Here is a 14,528-nt window from a genome sequence, read left to right on the forward strand (position 1 = left end):
GCAACTGGATTTTGGTTCAGTCCAGGGGCTGGTTGTATAAAACTGTTTTAGACAAGTCTTACTAGTTATTTGTCTAAAATTTTGGTCTAAACTTTTTTTAGTCAGAAAAACTAAGATCGGTCTAATTTAAGACCAAAATGTAAGAGCACACCACTAGGCTAACTTTTGTTTACATTCTATGTTGCCATGGAAAATAACTGTCAGCTGAGCCAGTGAGTGCTTCAGTTGAGGGATAGAAGGGGCTTGAGTTGAGACTTTGTAGAAGACTTTGACTTATACAACGGTAACAAAATGTGTTGTTTTTCTTTTTTATTATTTGGGTTAAAATCACTAAATTTGTTAATTAGAATACATTTTAAAGCATTGTCATTCTCTAATAAGCAAATATATTCAGCAAATGAAAACTGTATTGAGCATCCACAGTTGGCCATTTTGAAGCTGTTCAGTAGCTGTGTCCCAAACGACACTGTGCACTTATAAAATATACTATGCACTCAACCATGTAGTGTATGCATTTTTAAAGTGTAGTATCATCCCAAATGGAACACATAATGGTTTTTACTACACGGAAGCATTTAGCATTTAACAGCTGACTGAAGTGACATTTCAAACGCACGTGATGTGTTGGTGCTAGCTTTAGCACGTTAGCCAACCTCAGTTCAACATTTGTATCTCAAACAATATTCACACAGTGTGGGGTGATGGTAAAGCATTTAACTCACATTTGTAAGGTGCTGTATCCACTGAAATTTCGCTAGCTGCTACATTCTTCATTATTTACAACTATTTTGTCAGACCAGAAGCACAGCCAGGTAACTCCGCCCCTTCCGCTATCTAGAGCAAGCCGCATGCGCTGAGTGCATGAGTGTCCAACATTCCACACTCTGTTTTGATGGATGAAAAAGTGCATCAACCGGATACTTCTTTTTGCTGCATTTTCAGTGTAAACGTACTACTCACACTACTTACACTACAAAGTGGCGTAGAATAGTGCAGATGTGTGCAGTTTGGGACACACCTTTTGTCTTACTTTTCCCACAATGCAATGCGAATGAGTTGTCTTACTAAAGACAGCTGTGAGCTTGTTTTAAGCAACAGGCTTTCTATGGCATCTTTAGCTAGTCAGACTAATTGTTAGACAAAGATAATGCCCTTAGTAACTGATTTTTTTATTTTGTTATTTTTTTTAACAAATGCACTCTTAGCACAAGTCCACTTTCTTTATCTATCTAGTCTATGTCTATATCACAATTTTTTTTTATTCATAAAAAAAAAAGTGTATAAATCAATGGATATAGTAAATACAGCATATTGCACGGTTTTGTATATGTGGGTCCCTGGTAAACACAAAATTTCATATTATGGTCCTGGGCCAAGAAAGTTTAAGAACCTCTGCTGTAGTCAAATTTGAGAGTATTAAACTTTATGTCTACAGCCATGTAGTAATAAAGGCTTTTTTAATTTAATAAGAATGCCATAGTTATTTTAGCTTTTTAAGAGAAATTTTAACTGTTTAATAAAATATACTGTATATTTAATATAGGCTGTTTTCATTTTTGAATCAAAATCTTATATATTTGAATTAATATTTATAATATTTATATATGTAGCTACGTAGGTTACTTAGCACTCTTCATGGGGAATAGGATATGGAATAGGATAGGACTATTCTTTCAGGAGGCCCAGAATTCCCTAATTACGGCATCACAGTACAAAGCTCTATCAGTTGAGCTGCTGCACAATGTAATTACACTTGAACAAGCTTGTAAACATAGTTTGTAATGAAAATGTTAAAATGCATTACCTTACAAGTCATGCACTACAGTAAAAGTGTTTTGAAGTAATAAGATAGCATTGTGTGAGGAACAGGGCGAAAAACAAGTGTTTATAAACAGATAATCAGCAGTTTTACTCGTGATGTGTGTGAAAGGGAATAAAAGCCATTTCACCTTTGGTTCCACCAGAAAGTAAATACATATACTTACAATACATACAGTACAACAAACCACATAAAAAAATCTGCTTTGTCTTTGCTTGGAACTATTTCTTTTATTTAAACTATTGTTAGCAGAACACAAACAGAAAAATAACTTGCCAGATAGTCTCTGAAATCTAAGTTACTCAACATTAACTTTTTGTTTATAAAACTGCTGTATAAAAGCAATATCACACTCACAGTCATGCTGTTGTACCTTATATCAGCACAACTGTAATTACTTGCAGCACTCAGTATCTTCTTTGTTCCCACAGCCAAATCACAGTAGTGCTGACATTCAGTAGAATACCAGAATAGAATATCTTCAAATCAAATCCCTTTATTGTCACTCAACCATATACACAAGTGCAACAGTGGGTGAAAGTCTTGGGTGCAGTTCCAAGCAATATAACAGTATGACAATTGCAATAACTTCTGATTTACACATAACACAATTTACACATCTTGTACACAAAACAATATACAGTATACACCTAATAATAAACAATATACAATATACACAAAATAAGAAGACTGTATACAATAAAAATAATATACAATATACAGTATACACAAAATATAAAGACTGTATGCAATAAATATACACTGTATATATTTCTGTTCGCATCCAAGCAATGACGGGCAGGGGCAGTTCTAGACCATTTTGACTTTGGGGGGGGGGATTCAGGGTGTGGCCGGGTGTGCTTGTAGGGGGGCAACTGTATTATACCTTAAATGTCCCCTGTACACATATAAAACATAATTTGCTGTTTTAATATTTGCGGACATGCATTTTTTTTTTAAAGAGAAGCAAAGATTCACCAAATCTGAGTGAAAATGTTTACATTTTAATTTTAAATATATAAACAAACAGGCTCATGACAAATGTTCAATTTGTCAATACACCCTAACATTTTGGTTTTACCTAAAGACTAATGCAGTAAAATTCTTGCGTTAAATTTATGGTTGGCTACATCAAGATTTTAGGTTAGAATTTAATCAGTAGGCTATAATCAGCATGTACAGGTCTTGTACATGGTCACCATTTCCTTTAAGATTCTTCTAAGAATTTTTAAGAAAAAATTTTAATTCACTAGTTTATTTTAAATGGTCCAGTGTAACAAGTGAATTTTTAAATGTATGTATCTATCTCAATTACTATGAATTTTTAAAAGTTGCATTTATCATAATTATAAGTGATCAATAAGATGGCTTTAACGTGTTTTTTATCATTATTATGTCTGTCAGTGTCTATGCGCATTCCTTATTGAGCACACTTGGTGTGCGCCTCTTATTAGAGAATGCGGTTGCTAATATTATGTTCAATTCTCCCTTATATACAGAGGTAGGATGAAAATAAGGTGTTTTGAGACAAGTACATTCATACAAAATTCAGTTGGTAAAGCCATTAACTGAATAGGCAGCAGGGCAGCAAGAGAGCTTTCCTATGCAGCCAAGTGCATTCACTCCTGATCTTCAGGTTAGGAGTTCAGTTCCAGGCTACAGATGACATTTGAACCAATCAACATGGCTGGCAGTCAAATTCAAGAGTATTAAACATTATGTCTACAGCCATAATGGCAGGACTATGTGGGACAGTACATAGATTCAGAATAGATTAATCTAATTTTAATTTCAACAAGGTTGGCATTTGACTATGTTGACATTATCTCGATTCATAATTGATTAAGCTCATTTATCATTGTTAAAATGCTACAGCACTGGCTAACGTTGGCTATCACTTGTTTGTTTGACAATACAGAAAGAGGCAATTAAGATGTTTTGCCGAAGTAGAGAACAATTTTATTTAACAATTTGATACACGAAAGCTGACTCTCTATATCTTGGTATTATTTAAAAATTCCAAATCATAGACCCGCTGTCCCCATATGAGGGCATACATTTTTAGACAAACTATTTGCTGTTTTAAGAAATTGCTTTTTTTTTTTTTTTTTTGCATGGTTATCAAGTGTTACTAGTTATAAATCATAAAGGGAAATGTAAAATGCATGCAGCAGTCTCATTCAGATCCCAGCAGGCTAGACACATGATGAATCTGTGGTCATGACTTAAAAGAGGGAGAATATTGGGGTATCCACTCACTCATTTCTCTTAAGTGAACCAGGTATTGACATTAATTTATTTCCTGGAGTATTATGTTGATGAGGACTGTAATCTGAAGAGCTAGTAAACTTGCATCTCAAAATAGCATTCTGAGATGATGTTCTTCTCACCACAATTGTACAGAGTGGTTATCTGAGTTACCGTAGACTTTGTCAGTTCGAACCAGTCTGGCCATTCTCTCTTGACCTCTCTCATCAACAAGGCATTTCTGTCCACAGAACTGCCGCTCACTGGATGTTTTTTGTTTTTGGCACCTTTCGGAGTAAATTCTAGAGATTGTTGTGCATGAAAATCCCAGGAGATCAGCAGTTACAGAAATACTCAAACCAGCCCGTCTGGCACCAACAACCATCACACGGTTCAAATCACTGAGATCAAATTTTTCCCCATTCTGATGGTTGATTTGAACATTAACTGAAGCTCCTGACCCGTATTTGCATGATTGCATGCATTACACTGCTGTCACACGATTGGTTGATAAGATAATCGCATGGATGAGTATTTCTGTAGTCTACGGTAACTCAGATAAACGCTCTGTACAATTGTTGTGAGAAGAATAGCATCTCAGAAAGCTATTCTGAGATGCGGGTTGGCGCTGTTTTGGCGGCACCAAAACAGCGCGTTGTGGCTGATCGGTGTATGTGGAATACATTATGAAATTTCAAATAACAGTAAGCTATGGAATGTACGATTTTTTTCATCAAATTGTTTATTATGTTTCCACGAGTGTTGGTTGTTCATGTTTCTGAGACATTACAGACATTACAGCTGATTTTTTAAATAAAATGTTGCATTCTAAAATTCTGAATCTACGTACTGATTACCATTGCCCCATTTCTGCCAAACATGTTGAGTGGCCCAAACATCATCTGCAGACTGAAAGTGAACTTTTGTTCAGATTTTAGGATTGAATGCACTTAGCTGCATAGAGAGCTATAGGATGCTCCCTTGACCCCTATTTAGTGAACGACTCAACCTCCAGTGTGCTGTCTGACTTCCCTGGTCTCAGAACAGTTTGAAATGCACCTTATTTTCATTCTTAAGTCCATATTAAGCCTCTGAAAGCAAAATTTGTTCAGCTTTTGGATGAACCCATTTATTCTCAATGTGAAAATGCATTGTAAATATATAGGAATGCATTAACTAATGTTAATTAATAGAATCGTGTTGCACAGAGATAAAATATATATATATATATATATATATAACAACATGTATATTAAAATGAAGCGAAATGACTGACAGATGTGTTAGAGTTGAAAGTTATTCAAAATAACAAAAATGTTTTTTCTACTTTTGAGGAAATGAGGGACAAGTTTCCACATATGTGGACATATGTTTATCAGGGCATTGATGTGCGAAAAATGATGGACATTTAATGGGGCATATCAAACGAAACTAGAGACTCTCCTCTTTGCAACCAAACAGGTTTCAATGAAAAAACTTAAAGATATTTCTTACCAGAGGCACTTTTGTTAGCACTGTGTCTGTAGGAACGCTTCAAGGAAATCAACGTCTAGTTGTTGTGTCACATGACTCTTTAAATGGCAGTCTAGAGTCTTGTGAACAGTATTCAGTCAGTTTTTATTCATTTAAATTATGCATTGCATATAGGTGACCCTCTCCTCCTTTTTCAGGGGTATAACCAAAGTCATAATATTAGTTAACTTTTCCCCTTAGGCTAAATGTAGTCAAGTTTTTATTGAAATTATATACTAAAAATAAAAACATTGGAATATATCACCAGCTTTACATTAGATTAAAATTTTAGCCTGATGTTTCTTTAAATGTCACGTTGCTTGAGGCAAGAAACTATAGCCACCACATGTGATGGAAAGCTGTCAGTCAGCAATTATATTCTGTGATTTTCAAAAAGCTACGTGTTTTTGTGCCTTTCAGTAACTCAGTATGCTGTTTTCTGATTCATAATACACACACACTCTCTCACACACACACACACACACACACACACACACACACACACACACACACACACACACACACATAAACACAAATACCTGACACTCTGATGCCAGAGAATGCACCCCACTGTACAACACTTCTAAATGCAAAGATCTAAAAATAAATAAATAAACTTCACTGACAGATACAGTGGGTTTTGAAAGTGTGAATCAACTTTTGAAAATATATTGCTTTTTTTCCCATAACAAATTATATTATCTGCATAATTTGACAACTGAAGTGAAATAAAGTGAATTTAGATGAAAAGTCTGTATTAAACAATTATGAATTTTTGAATTTTTTAGTATTTGGTACAGTATGCCCCACTTTTGCTTTAACGAGAGCATGCACTCAAGCTGGTATGGGCTCACAAGTTTGTGCAAAAAGTGATGGTGCATGTGTAACAAGGAGTCCAGATGGTGCCCCGGCCTTAATCGGGCAGTGGAGGAATGTGACGAGGAGGAGGGCATGGCTGGGCCATGAGGATACATGCCCAGTGCTGAGTTGCCTAATCAGCAGGAGGGAGATAAGGGAAGAGCCAGGGATGTCAGAGAGAGAGAGAGAGAGACACACGTGCGGCCGCACTGTGTGTGTGTTTATGTTGCTGTGACTAAAGTTTTATTGACTGTTAATTCGGTTTCCGCATTCTCCTTTCCTGAACTGTTACAGCATGCTATCCCATCATGATTTGAAAATGTTCCAAAAGCTTGAATAGAAGCAAGAAAATCTGACCTCTCAAAGAAAGGAACATGGCAAATATCACACTTTTTTTATTTTATTGGATTTGGGACCTAGACATACTGAATCCTAAGTATTTCCTATTTTTTATGTGATTTTTCTTTGTTTCAAATTTTATTTTTTAATTTTTTTTGAAGTTTCCAAGTTTAAATTTGTTATGAATCAGTACATTTCAGTACCCAGACATCAGAGGACACTCTCGACCGAGTACTAGTGTCACCCTTGCTCTATGGTCTGCATTGAACCCCACTCTATATACTGTAGATGAAAAGTTATTTTAAGGGTTAGATCAAGTAGAAATAGAACTTTAATGTAACAATTGCACCTTTTGCAGTGCAAAAAATAATGAGAGCTGCTAAAGCAATTAGCAGCTCACAAGTAGATTATATGCAAGGAATTATAAATTCAACCCTGTTCCAGCAGACAGAACATGGGAAGCAGGAGCTAAACCCTTATCTAGATGATAAAATCTAACAAAAGTACACAGAGAGGCCTAAATACTCATAGGCAAAGGCCAGTTGCTCGCCTCATAAGCACTTGAAAATTGTGCCCACAATCCAATGGGATAGCCTCTGCTTTGTGACCAAAAAACATTTGTTACGGCCACAAAAACAAACAAACAACGGCTCTGACTTATGCTACTGGCTAGTGTGGTCAGCATAGACTCGCAAAGCTCTAACAGGGGACAGCAATTCAACCTCTCACTCTCATCTGACGCAAATTGATTTTTTTATGACTAGAAAGTAATAACCTGCAAGCAAAACGGGGTAGAAACAACCTTGTGTAAATAACCCAATCGAGGTCTCAATACCACCTTAGTGAAACCAGTACTTAACAAGTTTGCAGTGGCGAGATTAACACTGCTCCTGGATGGAGTTCCCATAACATCAGGTACTGACACAGCGTCTTGTTTCATTATTCAGCACTGAAAAAAAATATGACACCCTAGCAGTGTGATGAACTTAAAGAACACACACATGACACAGATCATAAAATATGTTGAACTGCCAGCGTATATTGTTGAATAAAGGAATAGATGGAACAGTAGCTGATTGGAAATGATAAAAGTAGAAAAAGATTGATTGCTTTCAATTTTTGACACCCACTAGTAGTCTGGTTTTAAGGTTACCCTTTTTGTTTCATACAAAACTCACAAGTCAAGTATACACAATTTAAAATGCTCAAAAATACTAAATTCATTTTTAATTCAGTTTCACACTTCACAATCTTTAATAGTACACAACTTTCGTTACCATCAATTACTTGTATTCATTCAGTCCAACTGCTGGTTGCAGGGAAGTAAAAGTCTTAAAAGAAGTAAACAGTCTTAAAAGTCCTACCCAGAGAAAGAAATCCTAAGCAAAGTTAACGTTTTTGTAGGCGATAGTAAGTATTCGTAGACAATGATAGCAACAGTCTTTATGCACAAACAGTAGTTAACTGGGTGGTTTACCATCTTGACTTCACTGATGTTCCAGAAATTTCAAAAGACCTGTTCTGTTTTACGCAATAAAACCATACACACATGAAGAAAAACATTGAAACTACTAAATTAAAACACAATTTACCACAACTGTCAAAAATAAATAAATAAATAAACTGATTCCCTTACATTTGTATTATTATTAATAATACAGAAGACAATACATAGTTAGTAATCAGGTTGATAGTGATGGATTATCTGCTGTGGTTTGTGACAGATATATTGCAGGTCTATACAGTTTTTAGTTTTCAGTCCCAGTATATCCTTGTTGCTAAGCACAGATACAAGGAGACCTATAGCTTTGGTCTGCATTTAAAGAATCATATGGAGAACCTGATGCAGTGAACTTGAAAGGATGTTGGGAGTAAAAAGTTGCCCCAGGCAAAAAAGGAAGATGCAAATGCTTTGAAGTCATAACAGAAAGAGAATTCGAAGGTTATTTAAGGTACAGTTTTGCTTCTTTTATCATTAACCTTTTCCCCATTAAAATAACTAAATTGGAAACTTTTATGCTGCATGTAATTTGATATTACAGAGAGTTTTGTCTGAGTTTGTTAGTAGCTACTTTAAAAGGGAATAAAGTAACTGGAGTCCAGTTTCTGAGAAATTATATCTACCATATTTACCCTGATAGTTGTTCTTATGCATGCACAACTCGCCATAAATACAAAAAAATGATACACAGTCTGACTGCATTATTATCATGCTTAATGAAGATCCCAAGACAAGCATACCAGTTTGCTGTCCTTCTTTTTAAAGCAGCTTGGACATCTTAGTATGTGATTCAGGACAGAGGTATTCAGACATTTGTGGGGATCATTCACTGACAAGGGTAATAAATCATCAATCATATTAGTGTTTATAGCCGGAGGGCCCCCTTAGAGCAACACAGCTAGGGACACCAGTATTCAATCAGGACATAGTGAATCTGCTTCTTTGCATAAACGATCTTGAAAATAATTAGTCTGTTTCCTATTAGGTTGTTTGTCAGTATAACAGCTGTTTAGTTGTTCCAAGGATTTCATTGAATCACCCTGTAATCATGACAATTTAACTTGTAAGATGGACATTAATTACAGCATGCACATAAGGTGATATGAAGGCAGAATCATAGCAAAGAAAAATTCTGTACAATATTTTAGTTTTATACCACGGTCTGTAAAATGCTTGATTCTGATTGGTTGATGGACGTTCTAAGGTGTGCAATTATTTTTCAAACACACAGCTATGAAGTAGTTCCAGATCTTGGCTGCATAACATTTCCATATCATTCCGCCAAATTATTTCAGTTATATCAATAGTTTGCAAGTTAATGTAATCCTTAGAGGATAGTGTAAAATGTTTGTGGCTCGCTGTCCTGGGCGAAGGGCTCGAGGCTTGACCTGAGGAGGTTTAAATCCTAGCCACTATGGCAGATCGCCCCGAGTGTAGGAGTGAATCCTAGGCGCTTGGAATTACCTCAGCCTCTCCTCCTAACAATGGGGGGGCCCTCACGGCATTCGAGCAGGGGAGTCCTTGCTGCACTTCGAACGGGGGAACCCACGATACAAATAAACGTGAGTTAGCTCGCACTGCATTTGAGCGTGAGAACCCCCACTGCAATTCAAACGGGGGAGCCCTTGAGTGCTTAAAGCAGGCCCGTCCTGCGTTGTGGGATGTGTGGACGGCCTATTGGAAAGTTGAGGATGAAGCAAACATCCCCCTGACCCCGAATGTGAATGTTGTGGTTAGTTGATTAGGGCTTGATGTGCTTTCCTGAAATGAAGACAGTTAGTATAGCCGAGACATGCGTCGGATGACCAGCGGCTCAGTAATCGTATTCGGTGTTCAGGCGGGCCTTTGTGAGCTGCTGTGGTTGTGGCGCCGGTGCGAAAGTAATGGCTTTAGTATAGTTTATCTGAGATGACAGAATTGAGCAGGACAGATTTGAGGTGTTTTTTGGAACCAGAATCAGGATACTGCTTGATTTTTGTCGTCGTTGAAGAGGGGATCTAAAGGGGTTTTGTTTTGTGATCCTCTGTAATGTCGATAGTGGGCTAGCAATTGGAAGGGCTGGATGGGAGTAGGAAGGTTGAAAATGAAAATTGGGTGCCCTCTTTTGGTTTGGTCTGTTTTGCTTTGTTTGATGAAGTATCTTATGTGTCGTTGTCTAGGATGTGGAGGTCTGAAATGGTGGGATGGATTCTTGGGTCAGATTTTGTCATGGTGGTGAGTTCGGAGCAACAGAGGAAGCCAAAGAAGGCAAGGATGAACATGGCATCTAGTGTTTTTGAGGTGTTTAGAGAAATGTAGCCCTAACAGAGAGTGTTTAAGCAACGAGTTAGTAGATCGATAGTACGTAGTTTTTTGGTTTTGTTGAGGTGTGAGACGAAGGAAAATACGGAGAGGAGAGAAAAATCTGGAAATGACAGGTTGTAATTTAGGTGGAAATCTTTGAATCATTTCCAAGCTGTCCGATATGTTGTTGGGTTAGGGGGGAAATAGCTTGAAGAATGGAGTCCTGGGGGGCATGGAGAAGGAGTCTGAGAGGGTGATTTCTAGGAATTTCAGTTCTGAACAGGGAGGTAGCCTGGAATGTGACAGGATTAATCCTCGAGCGCGGACTCACGTGGCATTTAATAGGAAGAACCCATGTTTTCGTGTGAAAAGTTTACGCTGCGAATAAGCAAGAACTCACTCTGCAGTATGAATGGGTTGAGCACGGCATTTGACATGAGGGCATATAGTAAGCTATTTTCGAATTAAACTGATTGATGCGGAGATGCAGGCTTATGGTGAACTGTTTAGGGAAGACCTGAAACAGCCTGATTGTTATCAGTTGCTAGGTGGGTGATGGTTAGTTTGGTATGAGTGGCATAATATGGGTTACGGAGCCATGGAAGCTGTGATGCATGGTCTGAAAGATGTGCCACGGTTGTGGCACGTGAACAGTTGCGGCGCTTGGACAGTGCATTGCACTGTTTGCAGTGTAGTGGGAGTTTGTCGCATTGCCCAAAAGATGCCACAGTTGTGGTGCTTGGACAGTGCATTGCACTGTTTACGGTGTAGTGGGAGGTTTAGTCGCACGGCCATGAAAGACGCCACAGTTGTGGCGCTTGAACAGTGCATTGCACTGTTTGCCATGTAGTGGGAGTTTGTCGCATGGCCCAAAAGGCACCACAGTTGCAGTACTTGGACAGTGCATTGCACTGTTTGCGGTGTAGTGGGAGGTTTAGTCGCACGGTCCGAAAGACGCCACAGTAGCGGCACCTGGAGAGCACATTTGTGCTGCTTAGGGATGTGTTGAGCCAATGAAAAACATGGTAATGTGGTAAACGTAACATTTGCGGATGCCTGAACGTAATTGTTTGCTAGATTAAATGTTGGAAACATATCTGAAACGATGTCAGGAAACTTGCTTGCGTGTGCATATAAATGACATTATTAGAGTTGGTTTGTCATGAAATTGGAAGGCACCTGAAACTGAGTGCCCAGATGAATACCATAGTTTGATGTTTGTGAACTTAAGCATATGGTTTGGAGCTTTGTCTATTGTTTTCCAATGTAATGCAAGTCATTTCATGACTCTGGATTATTGGCATGGGGTGACTTGTCTAGTTTGACGAGGACATGTGAAATTGTAAGAGTATGTGCCTGAGTGTTGGATTTTATAGATACTATAAGAGCACAGTTTACAATAGTGTGGTGAATAAAACAATTTGTTTATATTTATGACTTGTAATAAATTCTACAGAAAAGCTGAAATATTGGAGTATAAAGCAAGGTGCCAAGCTGAGACATTCGGTGTCGATTTAAACCTGTTACTTTAAACTTGGTTGGAGTGTAAAATTATGACAATCATGATTAAAATCATGCAGCAATTAAGTTGTATGGCCAAGCTTGTAAATAAAAGTTTTTTGATATTGATTTTGCCTGCGTGAAGCGTTTGTCCTGATGGGAGGAGGGAAAGTCGTGTTATAGTGTAGAGCTGAGTGGAAGTTTGTAGCAGTGCTTGCTTCGTGTTATTGGGGCTGCGTGGCGAAGCAAGCTCGAATGCTGAGAGAAGGCGAAGCATTTTGCGGAATGATTATGAATGAGTTGGGACACAGCGCATGATCCGCCTCTTGTGGAGCCAAATTCGGCTTGTGTCTGCTCGGACAGAGGCTGTGTATAACTGCAGTGTGCTGTGGAATGGTCAGGGCGAGTGCTGCGTGGCAGCGAGCTTGCGCTAAAATGTCTGCATTGGTTTGAAAAGAAGTTGTAATTAGAGTATCGGTCGAATGGAAGGAGTTCACTGTTGCATGATTGCCCCTATGTTCCGAATGGGATAAATCGCGCTCCGGAGGGCACTCTGAAGGGAGAACGATCGTGATATTCATGTTAGGAATCAGGAGGCTGACAGAAATCACCTGTGCGGGAGAACCAGACTGAAACAGATTGGGGAGAATTGGAATGGTGACTGAATTAAATAGTTAAACCTTCGTGTTCAAATGAAGCTGTAATAGGGCTCAGAGCAAGCCGGAGCAGCGCCCATTCATGGAAGCAGGCTTACGCAATGGACCGCTCCGGGTGGAAAGTTTAGATAAGAGAACACATGAGTAGTTGTAGAGAGCTGTTTGACATGTATACAGAGCTGAAGCAGCCAGTTTGCGGAAGCAGCTTCATGCAGTCGGCCACTCCGGGTGTGAATTTTAGATAGGAGAACACATGAGCAGTCGTAGGGAGCTGTTTCACATGTATACAGCACCGAAGCATCCAGTTTGCACTATAAACTGCTTTGGCGAATGGAGCATAGAAAGAAAGACAGAGTAAAAATATAACACTTAACATGGTAGCGGTCAATACTGCAAAAAACAAATGAGCTGCTGTGGCAGCTTCTGTTGAATAACGAGATTGTTTGGATGGAAGAGCTGTTCTGATGAAGGTGAATGCTTTGCAGCAAAGTTGCGTCCGATGATCTGACTGTCTGGGTCAATTCGTGGGCAATGGGCGGGGCCAAATTCTGGAAGACTCGGCACCATGTAGAGGTAAGCGGCTGTTTATATACGCTTACTCTAGCGATGTGATTGGTCAGAATAAATTACCTTGCTCCTTCCGAACCTTGTTTATAAAAACTCCATTTCATAGAGCCACACAGGCTACCACAACAAAATAACCAATTAAAACAAAGACATTGGTTAAATACATCGGATAAGTATGACAAACAATGTCTATGATATCCTAAATTTATTTCAATTTTGACTGAAAAGCGTCATTGGGCTCCCTCTCTTTCTCTCTCTCTTTCGCTCTCATCTTACCCAACCACCCACGCACACACTCCCACACACCGTACATGCTACCACAGCAAAATAACCATATAAACAAAGATATTGTTTAAAGTAAATTGGTTAAGAACATCAAACAATATCTATAATATACTACATTTATTTCAATTTCGGTTAAAAGAGCCCTCACACTCCCTCGTCTCCCCCGCACTTACACATGCTCACACACACCCACACACATTGAGACTCAAAAATAGATCCGCATCCCCCACGACCTGATCAATACAACAGTTTCTATTATCCAAAATAACTTTTAATATGTGAAACTTTTTACGTTTCAATGTATTTTGCCCTAATCAGCCACATGTAGCTATAGTGAAAAGCACTGTCGCGCTCCCACAAACTCACTCTGGAGCAAAGTTAGCACACCCCCGGGACTCACTGGGATTGTAAACAGTTGTTTAGCAATGGAAAAGCTGTACAAGTATGGCGACACTCGCTGCTGCTGAGAAGTCAATTTAAACTTACATCTTGGCAATTTGAAGCGATGTTATTCCTGACGAGAGCCACTTTAAACACAGGTAAATTCCACACGCGATCTCTCTCAGATTCTCTCTTTTTCTAAAGTTACATTTTCAAACTAGCAATGAAGGCTTGAGCTGTATCAAAGCTAGATACACTTGATCAATACAACAGTTTCTATATTATCTGAAATATCTGTGGGAAACACCCTCATGCTCCCCCTCCCCCTCTCTTAAGCTTTCACACACGTGGACACATTATACACATTATACACACACTTACTCACGAGTGAGAAACAGAGCCGTCATGTCAGCGCACACCTGCATCTCAGTGGGGTTGGAAAACATTGTTAAGGTTTACATCGGAGAAGCTATATACAAAAATGGCGACACTCGCTGCTGCTGAGTAGTGCTTAAACTTACATCTTGGTGATTTTGAAGCGGTGTTACTTCTGATGAAAGCTGCAACAAAAAAGGTAATC

This window comes from Myxocyprinus asiaticus, chromosome 9 (genome assembly GCF_019703515.2).
Source record: "Myxocyprinus asiaticus isolate MX2 ecotype Aquarium Trade chromosome 9, UBuf_Myxa_2, whole genome shotgun sequence".
Classification (NCBI taxonomy): Eukaryota; Metazoa; Chordata; class Actinopteri; order Cypriniformes; family Catostomidae; genus Myxocyprinus; species Myxocyprinus asiaticus.